The sequence below is a fragment of the Opisthocomus hoazin genome, chromosome 3 (genome assembly GCF_030867145.1).
Source record: "Opisthocomus hoazin isolate bOpiHoa1 chromosome 3, bOpiHoa1.hap1, whole genome shotgun sequence".
NCBI lineage: Eukaryota > Metazoa > Chordata > Aves > Opisthocomiformes > Opisthocomidae > Opisthocomus > Opisthocomus hoazin.
The window spans coordinates 47,066,771-47,087,781 of record NC_134416.1 but is presented as its reverse complement, the minus strand read 5'-3'; the positions used below and the strand labels follow the sequence as shown (position 1 = coordinate 47,087,781).

Genomic DNA, 21,011 nt, shown 5'->3' with positions numbered 1-21,011 from the left:
TTCTGGTTGGCAAATGTGTCAGAGAAAAAGAAAAAAAAAAGAGATTAGAGTCTACAACAGATAATCTGGCACAGATCAAGAACAATATTTTGTAGGTGGGCCCAGCACAAAACAAGGTCCATTAGGCTCAAAGGACACTGCAACAGAACAATGGAAGCAGACAGGAAGTCTGCACTAATAAATATGCCCATTGGGCCAGTGCCACTGCCTAGCATGGCATAGATACATACAGAAGGATTATACACTAAATGGTGCAAACACAGTCCAGTCCATCTGTCATAAACATTAAGTCCAAAGGCCACAGGTGCAGATGGCACTAAAAAGTAAAAATTACACCCAGACAGAGAACACTTCATGTAATATACAGAAGAAAAAAAAAAAAAACAAACAGCAAAACACAACAAAACAAAACAAAAAAAAAATTCAATGATTTGTTTCCAATCAATAAATGTTCTCAGAACGCCCCTGGCAATTTCTGTTTCTTCCTTTCCCTATGTCATTTTACATGTGTAACATACATTTTATTTCACAGAAGCACTTTCAGCATTCGGGACCTTCTTTCATTCAGTTAATGTTAACTTGATGTTAGAGCAAAAAGACAAATAATTTAAAGTAAGATGCAGTCCTTCATTCTAGTGCATTGAGAATGGGATGTGTTTTCCCTTTGGAGATGGAACCTCTTAGGCTCCAGGTATGAGGAATGTTCCCATACTAAAAAGCTTAATAAAAATGAGGAGAATGTTCTTCTCTCTCATAGTCCAGGTAAAGAGAACGGGAAGTTGCACCTTGTTAAGTTCCAAAAAGAAGCAAAGAATTTCTGCTCTTTAGCCATTTTACATAACACTTGTACACAACACTAATCTCTTATACTGAAGCATCTTTGATACGTTCAATATATCTCTGTAGATTATGTACATAACAATGTCTACACACCACAAAAAACACCTTATAGAAGATTTAATCTGCTATAGTTTTCTTCTTTCCTGATCTGAAGCAGGGAAGGTGAGGAATGACTGAACACTTCAGAGGGAACATGCACTCACTTCTGTTCATTTCCAGGTTGCATCCTGTCCTAGATGGTGCTGGTTGGTGATCACATAGTCATGGAAATCACAAATCTAGGGTCTTGAAGTATGGCTGTCCCACTGCACTGTTAATATTTAAATTCAATGTTTAAAAAAGAAAAGTCATACAAATGTGCTACCATTTTTCTGAAAGCGAGGATGCTACATAGTTACACCAATTACCATTAAATTAGTTGGTTTACTACCTACTTTTTTTGCTACTGTACAACAATAACATCAACTAAGGATGGTGCTGTTGGTGTTAGAGCTCATGAAAGCAAAGTGGCTGCTGCTTGGGCCCTGACTGGAATTAAAGCTAGCTGAAAAGGACATGCTAACACTGCTCATGCAAACTTGGACAGAAAATGAGAAGCTATTGAGACATAACAAAGTGAGAAGCTAATAAACTTTACAGATAGTGCAGAGAAGAATGGCTGGATTTCACAAGCAGTTGAGGGAGAGTTATATGATCAATGGCTAAACTTCACAGATACTTGAAGGGGAGCACTGGGGACCTTCTGGTGAGCACAGCTGGTGCCCTTACAAAGTAGTGCAGCACTATATCTAATACCTAACTGCAATAGACTCTCTTGCAACATTCAGAGATTCAGTCAAGCTGCTTAATAACCCAAGTTCACCTGATACGTGGGAATGGGTGATCTTCCTTAGGAGGCAGGAGACACTATTGAATTACAAGGAAAACACTATTTCAAAAGTTGCAACACTATTGTTTTCTCAGGATTGCTCTGCCTAAACATGATTATTTTTCTGCAGGATTCTCTTCTCCAGATTAAACAAGCTGTGCTTTCTTGGAGTCTCTTCAGAGGGCATATGCTCCTGCCTCCGACCATTTTGATAGCTCTCCACTGAACTTGCTCCAGTTGATCAGCATCTGCCTTGTATGGGAGTACCCAGAACTGGATGCAACGTTCTAGATATAGTGTACCAAGTAAAGGGAAATAACAACTTCTTTTGATCTGCTAGCTATTCAGTTGTTGATACAGTCCAGTGATTTGTTAGCCTTTGTCACTGTCAGCATACAATGTTTAACCTGCTGTCCACCAAGACACTTACGAAGTTATAAAGCACAATGGGTTTCTGGGCAGTCCCCTGAGGAACTTGGGCATCAAAGCAAAGTATGAACCTTTAGCCACTACCCTTTGAGTCTGATGATCCATCCAGTTTGCTACTCATCTAGTAGTCCATCCATCTGCTCCATAACAACCCTGCTTGAACATGAGGATGTTGTGGAAGATTGTGCTGAAAACCTTGCTAAAGTCAAAATAGATGGCATCCCCTGCTCCCCTTAACCATGAGTCCAGTCAATCCAGTCATCTCATCATAGAATACAATGGGGTTCATCAAGAATTAAAATCCATGCTATTCCAAATCAATTTTTTGCAAGAGAACTTGGTATATGGCATTATGTCTTCCCCAGTAACTGTTATTTATGGTGATGAAGCCCTGCTTTCCTGGAGATGGCTGAACACCTGCCTGCTGATGGGAATTACTGAATGAATTCCTTCTTGTGCTTTGCTTGCATGCACAGCTTTTGCATTATTTATTAAACTGTTTTTAACTCAACCCACAAGTTTTCTCACTTTTACTTTTCTTACTCTCTCCCCCATCCTGCTGGTGGGGAGCAAGCAAGCAGCTGTCTGGTCCTTAGTTGCTGGCTGGAGTTAAACCACCACAATAGGAGCACTACTAATAAAATTATTCCTGAGAAAAATAGATAAAATATTTCTGTGAGTCAGGTTCATGGGAAATAACGTGTTTCTGCTTCATGCGTTTTCAAGCCACAGTTAGTATTTTTCAAGACTTTTGTCTGTATTCCACCTAATTTTAATTAAACATTTTCTTATATTTAACTTCTTAATCCCTGGAACAAAATGAATGTCAATATGAGCTTGTTGAGATCATAAAAAATATTAACGAGCTCCCAATTAGTGTTTACCTGCAGAAGTTTCCTAATATTCTGTATATATTCATATATATAGAGATATAAAATATGAGTGTATTGATAAAAATAGAATATATATAAACTTAGATTAAAAGTTTTCAGAAAGACACATTTCTTTTTCTGGACCAACACAAAATCCCCAAAGAACAGTCAAATAATGGAGTCAAGTAACATTGCTATTCATTGTGGTTTTACGGTATTGGGAAAACCTAGTGCATACAATTTAAATAGAGATTTGCCCTTAAAGTACAAAAACAAAAAGACTCTGTACTTCTTAAATATTTTCTATTCTGTGAAGCTTATTTTTAATATCCCCTTGCACTATGTTGAATAATCACAAGCTTGTATGACGGAAGATCTTTTTGATGCATTACAACTTGTTCATGAAAGAGTTATTCTGCCGAGTAGAGGCAAACAAAAGATTCACTTTTAGAAGAGACTCGTTTAAAACATAATGTTCTTCAGAAATTACTTTGTTTGTAAACAGAATCATGACTACGTACTATAAAAATTGAATTCATATCTATTTGGTTTACATTTAAAGTGATAATGTGAATAGTGACCTCTTAGAAACTCACAGGTATAAGAGAAACAACTGGGAAACTTTCTATGAAAAGGAAGCAGTTTTCACAGTTTCTAAAAAGGCTTAAACCCACCTATAATTTGGGTTTAATGTTGGCATTATAAAGGCTACAAGTCCTCAGCCTCAGGCCACCCCATGCAACCAATTGTTTTCTATTACTGGGATATGTAAGACACTCCAAGCTTGGGTTCAGCATTCTGTTGATTTCAGTGGGAGGTAAAGCATATCAAGGAGTCTAAAGTCTGTTCTTGACATATAAGAAAGCGAGGAAATTAAAAAGAAAAGCCTAGTATTGACTCGAGCTACACAGTGAACAGGAGAGGTAACAAATTCCTTATAGAACTCCATGATAAAGCGAAAAAAGAGTCAAGCCCAGCTCTACCATCCAATCTAATAAAGTTAGGGAAAAGCACCATTTCTGATACCTTAAGCATCCTAGAAGCCGAGTTGTCTCCATAGACACTAAAATGGTAGAACCACCAAAAATTAAACAGTCATATTGATGTTTTCTTGTGGCATAGAGTACATTTCCCAGAATTATACCAATTGCTTAGGCTGAAATGGGTGAAAAATCTATCTTTTTTCTCCCTGTGGAATGTTCAAAGTTACAATTTATTTGTCTACATTTATCATTCTAATTTATTGGCTCTAATTTATTTTAGGTTATTTTTCAATCTGCAGATTGATAACATATTTACAGGTAAGAAACCTTAATTAATTCAATTTCTGGTGCAAATGCCATGGTTTCCTTGTTAATATAAAGAGATTTTCACTAGTGCCGCTATCTCGGTTACTGGTCACCACTGACAGAATTAGTACTATTTCCATCCGGACACAAGCACACAGCTTTTTGATACATGCTTAAAGAGAACATACAGCTTTATAATTAAATGACAGATACCTCCATATCATGTAATGCGAAAAATGTTGGAAGTCATCCCTATACACACATACACTAAGAATGGAGAAATTTATCTCTGACTTAAAAAAAAAACAAACACAAAATCCAGCTATATAGTGACAGAACAATTTAACTATGCATAGCTACTTTGCAGGGAAGAATTTTTTAAAAACAGAAAACAAATAAACACATCAGAAAACAGAGATAAAATGAGAATATAATGTTACTATACTATAGTATGTACTATGTTATAGTCATATAATGTTACTATACCTGTAAGAATGTATGAATGTAATACCACAATCAACAAAATATCAAACATTAATCTATCAAGAGACTAAGAACTTCAGTGATAAGAAAGACCTTCTGTTCCTTAATCATGAACAGCTCTGCTGTAATCTTCTGTCTTTGGTCTGGATACAGATAAGAATAGCAAACTTCTACCATAACATTATACTCGACTGAACTACACATTTCCAGAAAAATTTTTTTTGGTTTATATCCCATATATTACAGACGAAAAAGCAGACCAGATGTTCATGAAATTTAACATGTAAACAAACTTAATTGAAGCAATAGAAATACCTGGACTTGTGGACTTCAACACTGACTGGGTAAAACCAGAGCGTTGAGTGTTAAAAGAACCACCTTAACTTCAACCTTTGCACTACATTTCAGGAAAAGCATTTGAGGACCAGGGCTCCCTCCCAACAACAAAAACGAATGAAGAATATGAGTTACTGTAAATGAGCACTTCCACTGTGGCTCAGCAAAATACTACTTCTCACACCCTTTTTACCCAACAAAAAATGAGACATATGTGAAAAAAGCAATAGGAAAATACTGTGTGCCAAAATGATATGGATATCAGAAGTTTACCTGAGGAAAGATGGTGGATTTGACTTTTGGATTCAAGCCTTTTTTCTCAAAACACAATCAAAGCCACAAGTGAAATCAGTATTAGAATTTGTTTCTTCATTTCCCTTTAAATAAATAAGAACTGAACTGAACTGAATGGAATTGAATCCAAGCCTTTGGTAAGAAATTTGGATTCAAAATGGAAATAATTATTAGATTGAACCCTGTTTTATGAAATAAATGACTTTATTTCTAAGTCTCCTTTGCCTCAGAAAAAAAAACAACTTGATAAGCCTGTAGATCTCCTGGTCTCACCACTGATTCCAACATCAGGAATTCCATTGACTTCACCAAAACCAGGATTTTACACTACATGTTTAAAGGAAGATCTTTCACAACAAAATACAGCTGTGATGGATTGAAAGACCTGTGTGTGATGTTGCAGTGACAGAAGAAGAAGAAACACGTCACACGGGCAGATACGCAAGAGCGGTTTATGACATCTCCGTCTCCTTCCCACGTCAAGTAATGATGTTGATAGCTGTTACAGTCATCAGGGAATCCCTCCCCTGCAGTAATCCTCCCTTAAAGCCCTCTGAACTGCATTTACACGGACACCACCTGACTCTAACGGCACAAAGCACAAGAGCCAGTGAGAAAGGGTTGCAGAGTTTCTGTCTAGTAATTGTAACTTTTAAGTGCATGATAAAGCAAATACAAAGAAAGTATCGTTTTCAGAGATGCTGGGCACTTCCCAATGCCTCCATAATCAATTTAAAGAAGCACATGAAAGGTAAGTAGAACAAGTGAAGAGGATATTAAAAAATATTCACTGTTTGTATGGTTCTATTCTCTCTGCAGGTTTTGGGAAATTTGTACCTAGACTCATAGACAGCAGATGTAAGTTGGTACTGGAATCAAAATACAACATGTAATCTTTATCTGGTGATGATTTTCTTTTTAAATTCTGTCATATTCAACACTTACAATTTAATAGCAAGGTAGTTTTCAAAGTATTTAGTTAAACTGCAAGGAAACTGAACAGGCACAGGCACGTTGCTCTTTCTAGATCCACAGAAAGCAGCTTGAACAGAAGCTTTTCAGAGATGGGCTTTTGCAGCTAATTTATGTTGAAGGATCTTTTCATGCACAGACTATACGCGGTGATTCTTTTCCTTGCTTTAAATCACAAAAGGAAACCACGAGAAAACAATGGCTTTAAAAAGTGAAACAAAAGATAATTCAACTTTATATACAGAGTCTGTCTGCCTCTCCCTCTATGTGTATATATATGTATATACACAAAGAAAATACTTTTAAAACATCACAATGATATTTATCCAAACTTTTTATCTAAAATGAGAAAAATTCTTTTGTTACTTTAATTTCAAATATCTGAAAATTCGTTTCCTAAAAATTATCCTTTTCCTCCTAATTTTTTGCTACATAACCATCAGCCAGATGCATTTTCACTGCAATATATGTAATAAGTATCACATATTGGTTTCGACAATGATTCCACAAAATAAGGTTTCCAGCATCTATCTGCAAGTTGTAACATGCTACAAAACACGTTGTTACTTAAATTACTCTGCTTAGGCAGTCTGTCCTTATCATATTATCTCAAGTATATTTAATCTATCTTTTGAAGAGTACAGAAATATTGACTGTAAACCACTGTAAACATTTACCACTTTTTAAAGGAAAAATTAAAGATTGAAAGTAGAGCATAAACACACAAAGCTTTGGCACTCCACTTGCATTTCAGCACTCTGTACTGACCTCTACTGGTTTATCCATCGTAGCTTTCATAAATATTAAACAGCTTCCTTTTACTGAACTTTTGCCCTCTCTTGTTCAAATTCAGGCATAAAGCACACTGTATACCACCCTGCCAACTTCTCCCTGAGTGAAAGTCAAAAAGTGATCAAGCTTCCAACTATTAGTGGTGTAGTGGGTGAGACACTGAAAAATCATCAGTTAAAAAACCCTAACAGTACATACGCAGCTGTAGAAAGATATTAAAATCAGAAAACTCCTTCTTAGTACTTTGGGTGTATTCTTTATGACTGAATAATTTATCGCTTTTCTTTTGCTCAACTGCTGTCTCATGTCTGCATCATTAGCTGTTTGGTATACAAAATCAGGTTTTGTATTGTACAATATTCAGCATCTGACCCATGACGGGGACCAGAAGTATTACTGCAACACAAATACAAAAGCTGTGAATATAAATTCATCATCTTGAATCATCTCCACCTGACAGACTTCTGCTTCAGAGAACACACTTGTCTCTAGAAGCTTCTTCAGAAGAAATATTTCCTCAAATTAGGACAGAGCTGGCAGCTTATCTACCACATGCCAGTGGATCAAAGCACAGTAGTAAGTTTGGCATTATAAAAGTATCACTGTAAATGCCTTGTCAAACCAAAGTCACTACCCTGTTTTACTGGGAGCAGTGACACGTTCACTGCTTCTTATATAGTGTTAAACAAAGTTCAACCCATCAACTTTCTAACTGATCACATGAAAAAACAAATCTCTAGTTCTTTATGTGCCTTACAGTAAAATGCAACTCTAGTTAGTCATAAGTAAATGAGCAAACTTTTCCATCCTCATTCACCAAAGTACACTTTCATTGTCAGCAGCACTCAAAACTTTCCAATTTTAGAAGTCTATTTTTAGATTTCTTTGTTATGCAAGTCTTTAAATATGAATAACAGTTCTACATATCATGAGAACTTTGTTTCCTCTCACTGCTCTATCAGTGACTCCAAACAATTTTTTTTTTTGTAAGTCACCTGTACTGGCTGGAAAAAAACAATGATTGTTGACCACAAAAACAATGCCGCTTTGTTGTTCCGTTGGTATATCTAGTAAAGCAGATCACATATAGTTCATTCAATTTCAGAACAGCAAGATGCCTATTACTTGTGAAGCTATTTTATGTCATAATGCATTTTTCTTTCATTTTTCATGAAATCCTCCTTAGATCCTGAATATAAACAAATCTGATATTCAGCATGACTCTGTAATATTTTTATACTGTATAAATAAATACCTGAACAATATTCAAAAAAAAAAAGAAATCATCTTCCCCAACTTCTTGATCACTCAGATTCCTCTCCCTTCTTTTCCCGCCGCTGAACCTCGCATCACTACATCCTAAGGCTGTCAGCGCTCAGGACCATGAGCAAGACACCAAAGCAGCCCCGAGAACCCAGTAGCGAGTGGGGCTTTCCCCCACGTCGGCAGCAAGGGGCCAACTCCCCCCGCTGCGGTGGCTGTCGTCCCCCAGTGCTGAGCAGCAGCAGGGGGAGGAGAGGGGATGCGCGCACCGCCCCGCATCCCCCAGGGTATCACAGCCCACTTCACTCTGAGTCCAAGCAAAACCACGAGCGTCCGACCTGCTATTAGTGAAAACCCACACGTGATCTTACCCAGAAAATGTGCCGATAACTGGTTTGTTGTTTCTTTCCCTCTTACCTGTACCTGGTGACTGAGTATGGGTGTCCGGAAGGCCGCTGTCTCCTGGTCTTGCTGGGTTTGCCACGGTTCCGATTCTCACACTGCTGCCTCTGAGACTTGGATGAACAACTGGATCTGATCTGCTTAGTCTGTTCTGTGTTAGAAAAAAAACATTTTGATGTTTTGTCGCTAGAACTGGGCCTTTGCTCAACACATTAGAGCAAGTACATAATTGTTCTGAGATCTGCAAATCAGCGTCTTTTTCCGTAGGTGCGAAATAGAAAATCTTATTAAGATTTCCTATAACTTACGAAGGAGTGAAAGACATTGATTTTCACTGAATAAGGTGTTGACTGGATCACCGTGAAACCGACTTCTTTCCACGAGGCATTTTAAAGCAGTGTTTTCAGTCAGCTCTGTGCAAAATATTCCACAACAGCCCCAATAACTTTTTTCCTTACCTCTGGTATCCCAGTGAGGTCACATTCTGTTAAAAACATCCTGTCAAGCTTGGTACAAAAGGGCTCCAAAGAATCAGAATGCAGAAGCTATGCAACTTGCTGACTAACTTTGCTCTGTGTTATTTACCAACCACACAAAGAAAATGCTGTCTATTCAAAACACAGTTCAAAACTCTCTTCACAGAAAGTGAGTGAACAAACAGTCCCATGTCCGATGCTGTAGTCACATCTCCCATGAGGCCCGGTGATAGCTCTGGGGCATGGGACAGAGTGACACCACCAGCAGTTACTACAAGGCACTTTTGTAAACAAGTTGTGTATGTGTGCAGAGGAGAAGAAGGAGGCAGCTGTTACTTTTTCTCTCTGTCTTAACATTAGGCTATATTTGCTTTATCATCTCAGAACTTCTGTCTTGCTTAGTCTACTGGATGCATTTGCTCTAGAATTTGCATGATATTTTCCTCACTATAACCTTTGTTTTCTTCCAGAAGGGATCTGAAAGGAACATCTGGAATTAGTGAAGGATCTAGATTTGGAACCCCGGAGCCAGGTTAAGCAGCAGAAGCTGATTCAGAGTCTTCTAGACCCATCATAGGAAGAAAGAAACTCATTGGCTTACCCTACTTCAGACACAGCAAAATTCAAAACACCTGTGGCAAGTCTTTGGCTTTGGTTCATTAAAGAAATATGCCTCAGTTATAAAGGTCATACCCAAGTTTTCAAGCCTTCAGTATTCCCAGACCTCAAAGTGGGGATTCTGACCCAACTTTATGACTTCTTCTCCCTACAGAACTGAATTCTTAAAGCAAGTTGGGATTGCTCTAAAAATCAGAGGAGCTTTAGATTTTGCTCTCCAGTTTGGTATTTTCAAGTGTTCCTAAAATAATAAACCCTCTCCACCAACTTTCATTGTTCTAAATCTATCTATTCTTTGAAAACTCTTACCCCGCTGGTCACAAAGCCACACTTTGGCAGAGAAGCAGAAATTTCTTCAGCTTTCTACAAGAAGAGAAGTACCATATATACCCAGCGCTTCCAGTACTGGCCACTGGCCTCCACTCACACCAAGCCACTCCAGTGCTTTTCTTTATACTTAGAATAAATCACAGATAACAACTATTTTCAGATCTGGAAAAATGAAAAATTGTTCTCATACATCTTTTTGTAATTTCATTCTTTAGCTGTCAGACCAGCATTGGAAGAATCCTCTTTCTGCCACCCAGTGCAAACCATCATTTGTTTTTATCTTTCTGGCAGCCCTTGCCTTGCTCACATTTTTTTTACAGCTTCCTAGTAAATATTTTTTCTTAAACTTTCAAAGGTCTAAAAGACAGATGTTGTAAAACACCTGTTGTGTATATTTGTGAGAGACAGCATGAGACATGGTGACATTATGTTGTAAAGTAAACACCAGTATGCTTTTCTTTTTGTGGGCTCTGTTTCTGCAGCATAAATGTGTATTCTGGTCTCATCCCAAGTGAAACAGCTTTATAAGATTTTGCACTTTTGTGACATAGATTATTCCAAATCCTTATTCCAGGAATAAGGGTCGTTCCAGATACGACACAAAGGACTTTCAACTGCTGATAGACTTTAACAGCTGAATGATTCATGACCAGTAATTGGATGACAGAAGTACAGCTTTTAAAAATGTAAAATTTTTCTAGAAATACACAAAATATTGAACTACCTAGCTATATTTCTTTTACCAATACCTGAAAATAATGCCTTTAAAATGTGAATGGTGAATGATCTTGCCAGTATCCCTCAGGATTTTTAAAACAAATGTGATTGTTTCTCAGTACCCAGCAAACACCCAGCCTTTGGTCAGAATCTGCAGTTGTGCCTTGTCAAACAGTATTGTTCTGCAAAAGTAATCACCTACAGACATAAAGTGAAGCTTCACTTCTCCATAATAGCCGAAGATACTACAACAGTTGGTCTTGCTTTTTAATATAGACCCTAAAAAGCGCTGGATATAGTGCTGTCCACTCATCTTTGTATATTTGTTTTATTTTTATTCTAGATTTGCATTATAAGCTCTTCTCATCTTAATAATATTGGTACTATATTATAGAACAGTATGCATACATTATTCCTCTTTCCCAGTAACCTCACTGTTCCACTTCATTATCTGTATCTCAGGAACATACATCCTGCCTACTAAAATACTGCTGTATACAGTAGGTTGGTTATTTTCACCATGAGGTGAAAATTCAGTGTCACAATGAGGTCAGAAAGTTTATAATCCCTGTGTTATGAACTGGGAAGACCTCCACTAGGTCTTCCTCTCAAGACTTTCCTGAGCTCTAGTACCTATTTTTGAACAGGTCAGAACCAGCATGCAGAAGGATGTATGCAAGAGCAAGATCCACAGAACATTAAGCCTCCTAAGTCCAAGTATCTGACTGATTTTCTCTTCTCTGTTACTGACCCTGTAACTATGTTTTGAAAGTCCCTGTTGCTTTTATAGGGAAATCTACCAAACTATGTGAGTGAAAGGAGTTTAGCATTTAAACTTCTGTTCATACTCCTTTTCCATACTATTATAAAAGAGACAAGCCTAAAGACAAATGTTTTTTGGTTAAAATCAGCAATAGCAGTGCAAAAAGAGCAAAAAGTGAAAATGTCACTGTGTTATGGAGACAGTGTGGTGTTCTCTTTTTTCGTGCTGCAGGTACATTTCTGTTCCAGTGGCTTTGATGCACCTGAGATTATACGTGCTAGAAGCTCTTTTTGTCATTTGCAACTTGAGATTCCACATGCCACACGCAAAATGGCACTTGTTGAAGGGTACCGATTAGGCACTGTCCTTCCTTTGTATCCTGAACAGAGACGGACACCCCTCCTCTGATTTTCTGAGATCTGGACTGTCAGTGGCTCCCTTCAATTTAACGAGGAATATCAGATTTTTTTACTTATGAGTCTCAAAACTGAGACAGCAAAGTCAAGCTCAGTTTCTCAGAAGTTCCTCCTATCTACCACGTGCAATCTATTAATTCTTTAACAGCACCAACAGCAGTCTATACGTGTGCTTTTAAAAAATTGCCATTTATTTCAGTCTCATGGAGAAAAAGCGTTAGAAAGTTTAACTTTTGATGTTCATTCCCCTAACGTAGGTCACACGGGAGCCAAGATGTGAACCCAATAATGCATTTAACAGCAAAGACTCTCCTCTCGCTCCCCAACAGCCTCACCAGTGAAATGAGACTAAGCAAGGTTGATACTAATTATGCACACAGAGGAGCCCTAGCTGCAATCGCCAGCCTGCTGCAGAGTTCTCTGTGGATGACAGGCAGAGTTGGCAAACAAAAGTGGAAGGGGGTAGAAAGAAAAAGAAACAAAATGCTTTTTCTGGCTATTCACAAAATATACCCAGCACTTAAAACCCAAATCTAAATGCACAAAAAAGTCTGGGCAGGCCATGCAAAAAACATTTAGTTAGGTGTCTAATAACTCCAGGAGCAATGTTGGATACCAACCAATCACATGCTCCCATCAGGTGGTTGAAAACAATAAAACAAAACAGGATTTTAAAAAATCCCATGCTTCCTCCTTTTCCTTGTAATTACCGTGAGTTACAGTTGGGGGTAATGCTGCGGGGGGGGGCAATGAGGTGAATTTGAAACGGATAAAAGCTGTGTAAACCACTCCAGTAGCTAGGCTCATGCAAAAGTACTTAACCAGAAACAAATGCTGCTGATGCTTTTGTTCTGGTCTTTCACTGAAGCTTATTCTGGCCTTCTGATGTGCCTCCTATAGGTTGCCTCTGCCAGGCAACTGTGCATGTGCTCACAGTCCCAACTGCTAGCACCACATTTATTTATTTATTTTCAACCTAGATAAACTCTTAATGGCTTAACATAAAACATTCAGATTTTTTTTGATGCACACTAAATAATGAAAAAGCCAGAAGCACAATAGCCCATAAGGGAATGAAAGGGACGATTGTTCAAAGCCCTGTTAAAAGGTCTGTTCCTTGATTTATATATTTTTTAACAACACAATTTCAAAGCCTTTTAAAGAAGGCTCCTCCTCTCCTGTTGCCTGCCAAGATAGTACTTAGCTGACGGAGGGAGTGGCTGCTCTTTAAAAGATGATGGTATCTATTAGAGAGCGAGGAAAAGAGAGATGTATAAAAAGGCTTTCCCAAAAGCAGTTGTCCAGAAGGGCCAATGAAAAGAAGCAAAAGGTATGAGATGAGGATTAAATGGAAAGAAGGTGGGAACATTAAAACAGAGAGTGCTGAGAGAGAGAAGAGATTTTTAAATCAAAAATGGTTCTGTTAAGGTCTTTTTAGTCACACTATTATACTAACCATGCTCCGTATATAGGTGTCTGTCATGTAGTAATTGTGAAGCACTTCACAAAAATTAACTCTGACAGCCCTCTTTCGTCAGATATGTGAGGGACAGAGACCCACTCGCGTGCAGGCGGAGATCAGGTTGAACAGCTGATTTCCGCAGAAGATCAGAAGCCCCTTTGACAGCACACCACATTACAAAGCAAAAGGCACAAAAAGGTTATTCTTACCCTCTGTGTGCTAAATTATTTCATTTCAGGTATCAAGTGACCTGGCTGGGTGGAAGACTTGTCATGTACAGCTGAAATATCCGGAGATAAGGCTGAGGTCAGTGTTCACTCTCTGTTCTCTTAGAAGCAAATGTTACAGTCTAGGTCTCACTCTTAGGAAAACTCCTCCACAATCCTGCTATTCTTTGAGAGCCTGTTCCCTTAAAATGCTGCCAGCAATCACCATCACAGATGTGATCGCAAACCCCCAGACAACTTGTGCAAAGCTAAGTAGAAGCCACCAGATGAGGTTCTGCATTTGCAGCAGGGAGCCGGTGCAGTCACCGCTGTCGGTATGTCCATGGTGATCTCTGTTGCTGGAGAGACGGTCTGTAGGTTGCACTCGCTGGAGACTTTCCCACAGCTCACGGTATCACTCCTAGAAATTAGGGGTGGTGTATACCTCTTTTGGGTACAAGAAATCTCCTGTGCAGTTAAGGAAGGAGTGTGAAGAGCTCTACCTTTCCTGGTAGAGTACAGTCAGCTACATCACCTTACACTATTGGAGCCGTTGGGCTCTGAGGCAGCCGAGACCACCGAAGTGATATAGAAGCCTTTGATACTTCCCTTCTGTTAAGAGCAAGCAAGAAACTAGTGCAAGAGGATGTTTTCGTTGTAGCTTGGCTGCAACAAAAAAAAGCCCTCCTGAAGACAGCTGTATAAGGAATAATTCTGTTTCAGAACTGAAATTTCATCCTGTGAAGCTAAAGGTAACTTTATTTTTCATTTATATGTTTCTGATATGAAACACCTGTTTCAGTGGAAATCTCCAAATTACTGTACTGAAAACATTTCAAGGACTCTTAGGTTTTCACACTGAGTTACTAACCTTAGTATTGGTGCTCTAGATTAAGGTGCAGGTACATTCTTCAGAGATTATCCTTTTCCTGACAAGGTTATTGTTGCCTGGGTTTCATTCTGTAAATCTCTCAGGTGTTGAGTTTGAGTGTATGAGATGGAGAATACTTTGAAAAGTGGCATACAATGCCTCTTTCTGCATGGCACAGCTCTGAAGCTGCTAGCACTCTGACTCAAGAGTTCTGAGATCAAACCAAGGCAAACTCCAAAGCTGGCATGTTATTTCAGTGATACACAGTTTGCAGGGCTGGTCCACAGGAAAAAGCATCTGTTACCTAACATCCTCTGGAACCAAACAGTGCAATCTTTCCTAAAGGAATCTATGAAAAGGCCTGAAATAACCCGAGGGTACAGAACTTAGATTAAACTGACAGACTTCGATTAAAATGAGTATTACTTGTACACCAAAGCACAGCAATATTTTTCTTGTATAATGCTGTTTTGTGGTGAAACAGTCACTAAAATGTGATAGATGCTACGAGGCCAAGGAACTATTTGCAAAATCCATTAAAATTACCAGAAAGAGAAGAAGGAGAAACTGTGTCCAACAGAAAGTATGGAAAGCCTTCAGGTACCTAAAGGAAATTTACTTTTTATGCAGCATGGCCAATTCTGCTTGCAATTTTCTTTACCATCCTGAAAAGACCATGGGATCTTTGACACCTGAAGCAGTTGTGACCTGTGTTTCTCGCTGTCTGGAAGGAAGGCATCCTAGCAGTTGTTCCCCCACCAGTGCCACGGGAGGCAGAGCAGGAGAGGCACCCTGGTGTCTTTCCAGCAGTGTACTGGAAAGAGTACAGGGTGTACTGGAGTACACCCCATCCAAGCACCGACCCTGCTCATAGAGACTTGGAAAGACTACAGCTGAACGGACAACTGTAACGACTGCAGCCACAGGCGTGAGCTTGCTAGGAGAGAGGATCAAAAGCGCTACCTCTCACCACTGTAAGGATTCACTTTCTTCAGTGGTGCTTTCAGCATGCTTAAAATACAAGGTTATGTGCGACACACAGCACAAGGTTTTCCGCCTAATTTCCAGATGGGCTACTTAAACCCATTAGATGTCTCCCGTGAGTTCTGTGGGTAGACAGCGTTCACGGTGAAGGCGCTCATTTCAGGAATCCGCATTTTAAAACACTAATCACAACCTGTTTAAAACACAACCTGGGAACCGCATTTTGAAGTGCAGCTCAGCAGAAGAGAGACCACCTCGCCGCGAGCAACCAGAGAGGCCCTGCGGACGAAGAAGAGATGCAGCGTAGCCCCGCGAGTCTCAAAGCGCCGAGACGGGCGGGTGACGCTGGGGTGGGTTCAGCCGGGGAGGAAGCCCCGCCGCCGGCCTGCCGAGGGCCCGGGCTGCCACCCAGCGGCGGCGGCGCCGGCTGGGCGGGGGGGGCGGCCCCGCCGCGCGGCAGCGGCACCCGGGGGGGGGGCGCCTGAACGGCGCGGCCGCCCCGCACGCACCCGCCGCTCTGAGTCGGCACATTGGCTGCAGGAGTTCGAGCACGGCTGTTCTCGATGCTGCCCGAGTCAGACAGAAGCGTTGTCGTGAGTATCCGCAGTAACAGCTTCCGTAGGACAGAATTGGACCGATGGTTGAAATAACTTCCCCCAAAAATGATGTCAATACACTTGTTATACTGCGATTTCAGCCTGTTACACTATTTTTATTTATTTTATTTATTTTATTATTATATATTTTATTATTTACATTTTCTTCGTCAGTCTTACTGCTATTTATGACCAAATATGTGACTTTTGTACAGATGGGATCAGTTGCAATGCAATTTTGCTAGCAAAAAATGCACTGCCTTATGGAAATATACAGTGAGAAGAGAGGGCATTCCTCTAAAACATCTAGATCAGAGCTGAAGTACTGCCAGGACAGATGAGAAAGAGATGTTAATCCCCAGGTATTGACAACCAAAGAAAAACTAGGCACAGTTCAATATCTAGACTGACTTATATAGGTGCTACATCATTTTTTATGACTTTCTCTAGTAATTCCCACCTGGCATACTGCCCTCCTCCAAGAACTAGCACAAGCCCACTCCTGATTGCTTTTTTTCTTTTTAGGCATCTTTCACTGCATTTCAAATGGCATTTCAAACATCCTTCTTGTGTACAAGAAACAAAAGTGGAACTTGCCATGGACAAAATAAAAGGAACTAGTCTCTCACCAAGCTGTGAATGGGGACAAACTGACAGTATCAAAAAGATTTTTCACAAAAGACATACTAAAACTACTTACTTCAGTTTAGATTTTGTCTTCTCACTATCAACATGGTTTTTCTCATGTGTTGTACAGATGGAAAGAAAGAGAAAGAAGTTACCTTAAGAATGCTTATAATAGCTACTGAGTATTTAGGCTTACAAAAGCCCTGGGATAACTACAGTATCCTCAGAAAAGGAGAGTTCTGATCCCTAAAACACCTAAACTGCTCACAGTGTAACTCACACCTAGTCCACAGTCTCATGCTAACTTCAATATTCTGCTGTCTCTCTTACCTGCAGCGCCTAGTTGTGGAAAACCCAGTTCTCAGACCAGGTATACCAGATTTTAAGGAATGCTTCTGGTAAAATGGCAATTTGTTCCCTCTTCGTCTGACAGGTCTGCAAATCCTCTAGTTCTGACTGCAAATAAGATAATTTTCCTTGTAGGCATTATGCTTATTTTCAAATCTGCGCAGTATCTGACTTAGAGCAAGTGATGATTGTATTTCTGAAATGCCCTTCACCACCAGACTAGGAATCCTGTACTTGCTCATTAGCAGCCTTTCTGTTAAAAGCTATTCTATTTACGATAATTATTCACCAGACAAGATAACATCTGCCTACTTCATAGCTGTAAGGTTAAGGCATTCACCCAGGACACAGAAACTTCAGACTCTTGTCTGCTGTAATAAAACACGGTGTTCTGAAGTCCATCTCCCATTCCTTCAGGCGATGACTCTAGTTTCTTGCAGGTAAAAAAACCAGCATCACAAAGCCATAAAAGGTTCCTAGAAGGATCCCTTCTGGATCAGGTTACAGAATAAGAGGACACATTTTTTTCTCAGGCTAGAAGAGAACAGGTGACTCTTTAGGACTGCAGCTGAAGAAACAGAGATAGAAAACTCTTTAGCCCAAAGTCACAGGACATTTGACCTTTTTTGCTGTATAACTCCTAAAGTCCAGAACAAAATAGCACCCTAAAGACTGTTTTTGCTATTTTGAAATGGGAGACTAAAACTCTGTGACTGCACTGGCCACTCTGGATATGTGATTATTCTGTCCTAATCAATGACCAGCAAGGACAGATGCTATTTAGGGGTCTAAGAGTTTGCTGCTGCTGGATTCTGCATGGTGACCAGCCTCGTGTTTGAAGGATAGGTCTGTGCCTTCACTTCCTTTGGAGCTATATTTCCTGGTTGCACAACAGCTTCAACAGACATGGCACTTGTAAACATTTTATTATCTTTGGGCACTCTTCATGCTCAGCTACATGGCAGTGCTTTCTTAAGACCCGGCTAGTTTTTCCAAAGGCAGGTTATGCTTAACGAAGCCAACTTGGAAAAGAAACATCTATATTGCTTTTTGTCTTTGCTGTACCTTGTGTTCATCTCCAGCCTCTTAGGAGACGTGATATATATTTGGTAACTGTCAGTCCTGTTTGCCTGGAGAACAAATACATGTAGGTAACTACATTCAAGAATGTGGCCTACCAAACTAGTGCTAGGATGTATCCCTTGTCAGTCATTTTTGCAAGACAGTGAATGTGTACCGGGTTGAAGATATGCAGCGTTCTGTATAATATGGGCTTTAATAACAGGAACAACTATATACTACTTATTTAGATAGCTTTTTACACTCCTGGATCTTCACTAAACGTTACCACTATATACCACTATACCCTGAGGTAGGGTCCTCATTTTTCCTGAAGGCTCCTTAAGCTCTGAGATGATGCCTGCCATTCCTGAGAAAAAGTATACTCCTCCACTTACATAGGTAAGCACCTTGGGCTACTCAGTGTGTAAAAACTGATAGAGAATCAAGCTGAAACTGATGGGTCTTTATGAGTCTATAGACAACTCAGACCTCAAGACTTCAAAACCAGAAGCTAAAATTAAAACAAAACAAAACAAAATGTATAAGAACAAAATAAAACCAGATTTTGAAGCGTTTTTCTGAGCTATCAGAGATGAGTTGGTTTTTTGAAGCTTTAACACATCTCTGTTGCAGGTATGGAGCAGAGACACCTGATTTGGTATATGATACAGCATATACTAGGAAACAGAAGTCCTGGCAGGATTATTGCAGGGACATTAGAGTAAGGTGCATACAAACCACCTTGGTCCATAAACAGAGTGGCAGGTATTATAAAGCATGACACAGAGCTCATAAACTCTTCTTTCTGTGAGAAAATGTAGGTCTTCATATTAACTGAACCTTAAAAGCTGTTACCAAATACAGTGCCAGAAATCAAAAAAGTTGAAAATTACGCTTGTTCACGCTAAATTTATTTTTGAGGGACAGTACGGTACAAACCCAGGGAGTTTAATTCTGACCAAAATTTTAACTTGAAGCTTTCACTGCACCTCTAGGAGAATCCTTTACAGTTCAGTTGAAACATCACACAAACTAAGCATTAAAAATTAATAGCAATGGACAAGTCTGAATCCAGGAAAGGCTGTGCTCTTTTCCAGTGGTTCTGTTACGATCAACAACTTCTGGTCAAAATATTTTCATGCCACAAGAGGGAGATACAGGCATATAATTCCTTCATTAAAAATGAAGCAAAAGCCTTGACATCCTATACATGACATTTACTAGGAAAGCTGTCTAGCCCATTTGCTCGCTCATGAACACAGCACCAGCTCTGGAACTGAAGAGGCTGGTATAGAGGCAAATTATAGAAAACAGAATTAAAATTCAGGCACATCAGACTTTCACTGAGGTACAAGGAAGGAAGTATAGAAGAAAATTCTAAGTAAAATTCAAAGCAAATAACACAAAAGCTGAACTTCTAAGCTTTTCTCTGAGAAGAAGAGTTTGTCCTAGGAATTTAGATGTGGAAAAGATGAGTTAGTTCTTATTAAATTTATTTTGCTATTGTATAAACTAGATTAGTTGTGGGACCAGTACTTTATCTGTAAGGGAAAGTATTTAAAATTGCCATGATGGCAAAGAGTGCTTCTATAACTGTGAGAGAATAAAAATTAAGCTAGATGTGTGATGCTGCTAGTATACGTATCAAACATCTTAATTAGTCATTTGTGCATAAACTTCTGTGAATGGAACAACTCACAGTCTTCAAGAATCTGGAACCACTCAGCATGTGGATATCTGTAAAGCTGGTTTGCCTCAAGGCAATGCCTTGACTTTAATTTCCCCACCACTTTTGTAGCTGGGCTGCTCTGAGCTGCCAGTCAAATGAATTTTAGCATTATTTGTTCTCCAGCACTGCATTATATCTCAGTTTCATTTAAATACTTCACCAAACAGATTAAAAGATGCACTACATACCTTGAAGCATTTGCAAACCAGTATCGATAGTGGTATAAACAGGTAAGGAAACACCGGGGTATTGGACAGCTGTGATGACAGCAACACATGAATTCTAATGATTAATTCAGCACTGGTACTTGATAAGGGTGAACTAGAGAACGTATTTGTTCTGGCAGCTGTTGAAACTCATATTTGTGGAATTTCTAACGATCTGAACTGATTAAAGAAAGAAAGAAGAATGCAAGACAGAAAGCAGAAAAAGAAAGCAAACCAAGCACTGCTAATGTGAGTTATTCAGAAACTAAGATAGCCCTTTCCCTGCAGTCATCATCTGGAGCTTAATAATTTTAAAATTATTTCATACGCCCCTGTTCTTAAAGAGAATGATGCTATTTACAAAAATCAGTACAGAGTTAACACTGGACGATGTTCAGCAATTTTATGTTTGAATACATAACAAAAGCAGTTTGTCCTGTACATCATTTCAATACACCCCCCCCCCCCCTTCATTTTATAGGTCAAATACCATAGATCCGTGTTTCTTTTAAAAGGAATATGAACTCTGGAGAGTTATTCAACTTGTTCTCAAAGGTTCTTAACGTAATAAGTTGTTCTGTCTTGCAAAAACATTTGTTAACAGTGAAATCTTGAAAAGCCTCTTGAAAGAAATCCTTGCAGATTTTTGAGATGTTTCCACATCAGGATTTGTAGTATTATTGCAATGCATTTCAAAGAGGCCAATAACTTTTGAAAGCTGAAACTAAGTTGCTCAGAGGGCTGAATGCAAAGATGTTTT

General features: G+C 39.2%; 1 protein-coding gene across 1 annotated transcript in view; it reads right to left on the bottom strand.

The window, feature by feature from the left end:
- Positions 1 to 8,903, bottom strand: part of ST18 (ST18 C2H2C-type zinc finger transcription factor) — a 176,223-nt gene extending 167,320 nt beyond the window's left edge. Inside the window, exon 1 of the mRNA XM_075416160.1 lies at positions 8,856 to 8,903. The gene's annotated coding sequence lies outside the window, so the exon portion shown is untranslated. The remainder of the gene's footprint in view (positions 1 to 8,855) is intronic.
- Between the last annotated feature and the right edge of the window lie 12,108 nt (positions 8,904 to 21,011).